We start from the raw sequence: 6,930 nt of genomic DNA, 5'->3' as shown, positions 1-6,930 counted from the left end.
TTATGGAAACATTTATACGTGTAGAGTCCAAAACATTCTCACACTGTCTTTCACTAGCTCGGTTATAAGAGGACTTTCTATTCACATTGTCTTAGTGAGTCCTGAGTTAGTGATCTCCATAACCCTAAAAAATAGATGGACATGTAGGATAACCCCATATCCCCTTTAAGGGTCTCCATAGCCCTAAATAATGGATGGACATGTAGGATAACCCTATATCCCTGTTACAGACCTCCATTAATAGACAGACATGTAGGATAACCCCATATCCCCTTTAAGGGTCTCCATAGCCCTAAATAACGGATGGACACGTAGGATAACCCTATATCCCTGTTACAGATCTCCATAACCCTCATTAATAGACAGACATGTAGGATAACCCCATATCCCCTTTAAGGGTCTCCATAGCCCTAAATAACGGATGGACACGTAGGATAATCCTATATCCCTGTTACAGACCTCCATAACCCTCATTAATAGACAGACATGTAGGATAACCCCATATCCCCTTTAACAATCTCCATAACCCCAAATAGATGGATATACAGGATAACCCTATATCCTTGTTACCAATTTCTATAACCCTAAATAATGCAGCCAGCCAGTGAACCTTCTGATACGGTCCTAGGTTGATGACTCCCAATATTTCTCCACCTTTATCCCTTCTTCTGGAGTGGGATCAGAGTCTCCTCCATTGAAGATCTTTTGAAGCATATTCGGAGTGATCTGCTCTTCTCTCCCCGAATCTCATCCTCTGCTGAGTGCCCGCCATCACACACTGACAGAAGTGAATTCCACTTTAGTTCTGCTTATATTACAAAGGTGCCCCTTTATTTTCCATGCATTTATTTCCACAGGATTCCATGCAAATCATGAGAATAACCTTTGGGTTTAGCCAATTGCTGTGTTATGAATTAGAGTCCTACCTATATTTTTAAATTTAAAATGATTGAGTATAACATACATGCAGGAAAGCTGCAAAATCTTCATCGTGGAGCTGGAGGAATTGTGCCTCCTGAGTTCACTCAGGCAGCCACCATCCGATCATGACACAGGTGGCTTCCGAGCCCTGGGGTGCTCCTTCATGGCCTTTCGCAGAGGTTAATAACCGCCAGAGCTAGGCTCTCCTGTGACTTGCTGTAGGGGCAAGAGAGTTGAAGTGATTTTCTATTAAGTTCCGTCTGTCATTTGTGAGGCCTGCGTCTGGGCCTGTAGCTCTCTGGAACTTTTGGCAGGCCAAGGATGCCCTGCAGCCAGAGAGATCCTTCCGGCAGGACTGCAGGTCCGGTGCAGAGGGTGGAAGCCAACAGGTGCACAGAGCGAGGAGGTCTGCAGGCTATGCCCTACGTGACATTCACGCTGTCCAGCCACTGATTCTTTAAAGAGGCAGAAAGTTCCCATTACTTGAGCTAAAAAGACAATGAAAGGATGATTCACGGAATACACACAATCCTTCCCACTGCCCTGGTTCTGACTCCAGACTTGGAATTCGTTCTCCTTCCCAGCAGTCTCTGCTGCTTCAGGTCGCTCGCTCAGGCAGCTGGTACGTTGGTCTTTACTGTTTGCCAGTAGGGTCAGCAAGATTGGCATATCCCGGAGGGATGAGGCTCTGGCTACGGTGTCTGAGTCACACAGCAGCCACCGCAATCGCCTGTTGACGGGGATCTCTGGGAGTGAAGCAGCCAATGCGTGGATCCTAGAGGACCGCTTGAGCTCCAGACACAGGATTTCCTTCCTGTCCCCACAATGTAGCAAAAAAAAAAAATTCCACACGATCGTCAGGCTTCATTGCCCTTCCTGACATAGCAGCCCTTTTCTGTCCACAAGGGTGTCCATAGATTTTGGGAAATCTTTGGTCTCTGAATTGCAAACAGAAGTAAAGACAAGAGGCCACAGATATGTAGCCCCTGCCCTGTTATCCTGAGGACTAGAGAGATGTGCTGAAAACGCTGTGTGTGTTCTCCCTTCTGAGCCCAGCGGACTCCTAGAGCGAGAGGAAGCCTCTGGCGGAAGCACAGCCATAGTGGCCACTGCCGGTTTGGGATAACGGCTCTGGAAAAGAGGTGGGGGCAGCAAGTGCGGGCCACATGTCTTGCTCATCACCTGGGAAATTAACCAGAAGAATAACTTCCCGGTGTAGCGTTATGCTTTCAGAATTTCTGATGAAGATATGAGAACAGATAAAGTAAATGAAAGAGAAGCATGCTTTCCACAGCACACACTAGCTCCTTTTCTATGTTAATATTATTTCCTAAGTGTAATAGTTTACCCAGAAATGCATATATGCTTTAAAAATCAAAATATAAACAGGTAAGAATTTAGAAGTCATAGTTTCATCTCCACTGTTGTAACTGAATTGTGAGCCCCCGAAATTCATAAAGTCCTAACGACGCAGAATGTGACTGCATCTGGACACAGGGTGTTTACAGCAGTGATTAAGGTAAAATGAGATGATACGGGCAGGTCCCAGTCCAATATAACCCGTGTCTTATATAAAGGGGAAATTATAACAGAGGAAGGAATTAATGCAGAGGAAGGATGCCACGTGGAGAGACAGAGAGAGGATGGCTGCCTGCAAGCCCCGAGAGGTCGGGACAGACCCACACTGGAAACACCTTGCTTTTAGACCTCCGATCTCTATAACCCAGAAGGAATACATTCATATTGTTTGAGTGCCCCATGTTGCCATGTTTGGTTATACAGCCTGAGCAAAGGAGCATCCCCCCACACACTGTGCCCTGTCATCTGTTAATTTTTGTTGTTGTTGAGATGAAATCTCACTGTCGCCAGGCTGGAGTGCAGTGGCGCCATCTCGGCTCACTGCAACCTCCGCCTCCCAAGTTCAAGCCATTCTCCTGCCTCAGCCTCCCAAGTGGCTGGGATTACAGGCCCATATCAGCACGCCTGGCTAGTTTTTGTATTTTTAGTAGAGATGGAGTTTCATCATGTTGGCCAGGCTGGTTTTGAACTCCTGACCTCAAGTGATCCACCACCTCAGCCTCCCAAAGTGCTGAGATTACAGGCATGAGCCACACAGACTGGCCACTCTTCTGTTAATTTTTTACACATGCTTTTGCTTTCCAAGTTTCCTCAAGAAACGCCAGAAGTGTACAACAGCATGCGTGGGTACATCTCTTCCCAAACAGCACGTTTGTACTGGGTTTGGCATTTCTTCTTTTAACTTAACAATACGTCCACATCCCACATGGTTTAACTGATCCTGTTATAATCACAGTTCCATAATCAAAGTGGGACTGGATGCCCAGACTATTTGGGAGGCGTCTGAGAGAAGGGCGGGAAGGGAGAAGCCAGTAAAACTCAGCAGTGTGGACCAACTGCCAGTGTAGACCCTAGAAACCAGCACCAGGTGTCCCACTGGAAACCCAGCAGCACATACCTCAGCTATGGCCCCAAAGGGCAGAAGCTGGACCGTTTCCCAGAGTCCTGTTCCCTCTTGATGGAGGGCTGTCCTTCAGAAAGGGGCCACGTGCCCCCACCTCTCCATGTGCCTGTGCCTGGGTGGAGCTGCTTTCCAAGGTCCAGAAGAAAGCCCAGCCCGGCGCTTGTGCTGGGAGCCTCCAGCCTCCACCAACTCCTCCAGCACAACGCAGCCAGCCGGATGCACAGGGAGACAGCAGCACCTGCTGGGTCCACCCTGGGGCCTCTGGTGCACATGCTGGGCTTTCAGGGACTGACTCTACAGACCCCACTGATGGCATTTGGTTGTTTCTAATGAAATCCAGCAACATGCAATCTTGTACATCTGTTGTTTAGTGTGTGTTAATTTGTATTTCTCTGAGAAACAGAATGAAAATAATGGATGTGAATAGATAGAGGATAGATAGATAAAAGGGAGAGAGATGTAGATGACAGATGGTGGATGACTGAGAGATGATAGATGTATGACAGAGAAAGCTAAATCATAGAACCGGGAGTAGATGGCAGATAGATAGATGGATAGATGGATGGATGGATAGCTAGATGGATAGATAGATAGATCGAATGATAGAGACAGATGACAGGTGGATAGATGACAGGTAGATAGAAAGCTAATAATAGAAAAGGGGTGGAGAGATGATAGATAACTAGATACATTACAGATGGATAATCAATGGATGATAAAGATGGACAGCAGGTAGATAGATAGGTAGATATAATAGGTGGTAGACAGATAGGTAGATACAGACATACATAAATACATAGATAATAGACAGACTGGATGATAGAGATAGATGGATGATAGAGATACATGACTGGCAGATAAACAATAGGTAGATAGCTAAATAACAGGTAGTAGATAGAAGATAGATAATACATAATAGATGGATAATAGATGGATAATCAATCAATAGAGATGAATGACAGGTGGATAGATAGTAGGTAAATAGGAAGCTAAATGGTAGACAGGTAGTAGATGTATGATAGATAGGTAAATAGATGATAGATAGATAATAGATGAATAATCAATCAATGGTAGAGGTGGATGACAGATGTATAGATGGTAAGTAAATAGAGAGCTAAATGGTAGACAGATAGTAGAAAGAAAGAGATAGAGAGATAGATAGCAGATGGATAATCAATGAATGATAGAGATGGATGGCAGGTGGATAGATGACAGGTAGATAGAAAGATAGTAGAGAGAGATAGATGATAGGTAGATAGAAAGGTGACAGAGATGACAAGGAATTGGTTCATGCGTTTGTGGACCCTGAGGAGTTGGCAGTGTCCCACGTGGGCTGCGGGGGAGCCAGTGGTGCAGTGTCCTCCGAAGGCCTTCAGCTGGGGATGTTCTCTTGCTCTTGTTCTATTCAAGATTTTCACTGATAGGATAAGGCCCACCCCCATTAGGGGAGCGATCTGCTGACTCAGCATTTACTGATTTAAATGTTCATCTCAGGTTTGCTTCAGCAGCACATGTACTAAGGTTGGAAGGACACAGAGAAGATTAGCATGGCCCCTGCACAAGGACAACACATTCGCAATGAGCCTGCATCCCTGCATCACACACAGGAGAGGATTGCATGCAGGACCTCTTTGGCTTCCCGGATGCAAGGGACCATTGTGCAGCCTCAAGCTCTTTAACAAATCGGAATAAAATGTTCAGACTTATTCACCCCAGCCTATCACTTGGGCATGAGGATGGTTTCTTACAGTTTTGAATATGGCATTTGATTTTTTTTTTTTTTTGAGGCAGAGTCTCATTCTGTTGCCCAGGCTGGAGTGCAATGGTATGATCTTGGCTCACTGCAACCTCCGCCTCCTGTGTTCAAGTAATTATCTTGCTTCAGCCTCCCAAGTATCTCGGATTACAGGCATGCACCCCCATACCCGGCTATTTGTTTGTATTTTTAGTAGAAACGGGGTTTCACCGTAGTGATCAGACTGGACTCAAACTCCTGACTTCATGATCCACCTGCATTGTCCTCCCAAAGTGCTGGGATTACAGGCGTGAGCCACCATGCCCAGTCTTGATTTTTTATTTGTATGAACCTCATGGATTTTGGCTTTGCCTCTTAGCTTCTATGTAATTAGCAGTGATTCCATCTTAATAAAGTTCTGTGATCTGCAAAAATAAAATAAAGAAATAAATGCTAATCTCATTCAAAAATATCCTTCAAGTTGACACATAAAATTAACTGTCACAGTGCATATGCAGGAATTTCTGCATGATAAATTCCCTTAAATGGAAAACTACATCATGTTTCTCTCTTGCTTGCTTTTCGTATTTCATTAAATAATGATAATACTGGAAATGGCTGTTTTGTCTATGATTTTAGCAGAAATGTTTTAAGTTTTAATTTGTAAAACTTGATGATGTTATTGGGGGTACCACAGATGTATTTAATTCCATTTCTATCACATCCAAAGCCTTCTATGTTGAGTATTTTCTCTACGTATAGTCACTAAATGTTATTAAGTGCACGTTTGGCATCATGATATATTTCTTCTTAATTCTATTAATATGAAGAATGTATTAACTTTATCTTTTCACCGCTGGACTAAATCTCACTGGTTGTGATGTGTTGTTACTTTAATGCTGGGTCCTATTTGCTCAAATTTTATATAGGATTTAGTTACTGATATTTATCATAAAAATCATGATAATTTTACATTATTATACAATATTTGTTGTTTTGTGTAACTGCATTGTTACTCCACGAAAATAATTATTTTCAAATTAAAAAATACATAAGCTAACCCATCCTTAAAAATCTCTCGCTATCTCTTCTCCCGATTTTTGTTCCCTAATCTCTGCACTGCTGGAAAATACCAAGCAATGGTCATAGTTTCACTCATTTTCTCCTTTGCTTTCGAGGCTTGCCTTAGGCCTATTTAATGCTCACTGGCAGTATTCTGGCTTCTTAAAAAACTCCTGTCCTCTCTTGGTGGTTTCAGTTCTTTCTCAAGCAATTTTCTCAAAAAGACTTGTGTGAGCAACACTCGGTATTTCCATAAGCAATGTTCAGTAATCCTGTGAACAATGCTCAGTAATCCCGCAAGCAAGGCTCGGTATTCCTGGGAGTAACGTTCAGTAATCATGTGAACAATGCTCAGTAATCCCGCAAGCAAGGCTCGGTATTCCTGGGAGTAACGTTCAGTAATCCTGTGAACAATGCTCAGTAATCCCGCAAGCAAGGCTCGGTATTCCTGGGAGTAACGTTCAGTAATCCTGTGAACAATGCTCAGTAATCCCGCAAGCAAGGCTCGGTATTCCTGGGAGGAACATTCAGTAATCCTGTGAACAATGCTCAGTAATCCGGGAAGCAACACTCGGTATTCCTGGGAGTAACGTTCAGTAATCCTGTGAACAATGCTCAGTAATCCGGGAAGCAACACTCGGTATTCCTGGGAGGAACATTCAGTAATCCTGTGAACAATGCTCAGTAATCCGGGAAGCAACACTCGGTATTCCTGGGAGTAACGTTCAGT

General features: G+C 43.9%; 1 non-coding gene across 1 annotated transcript; it reads left to right on the top strand.

Moving 5' to 3' along the window:
• The first annotated feature begins 4,899 nt into the window (after nt 1-4,899).
• On the top strand, nt 4,900-5,001 carry LOC118143403 (U6 spliceosomal RNA). The gene has a single exon (XR_004727624.1). It is a non-coding gene; the product is annotated as a U6 spliceosomal RNA (small nuclear RNA).
• Nucleotides 5,002-6,930: the final 1,929 nt, after the last annotated feature.

Source organism: Callithrix jacchus, chromosome 7 (assembly GCF_049354715.1).
Source record: "Callithrix jacchus isolate 240 chromosome 7, calJac240_pri, whole genome shotgun sequence".
Lineage (NCBI taxonomy): Eukaryota > Metazoa > Chordata > Mammalia > Primates > Cebidae > Callithrix > Callithrix jacchus.
The sequence above is the reverse complement of the archived record's forward strand: the minus strand, read 5'-3'. Positions and strand labels throughout refer to the sequence as shown.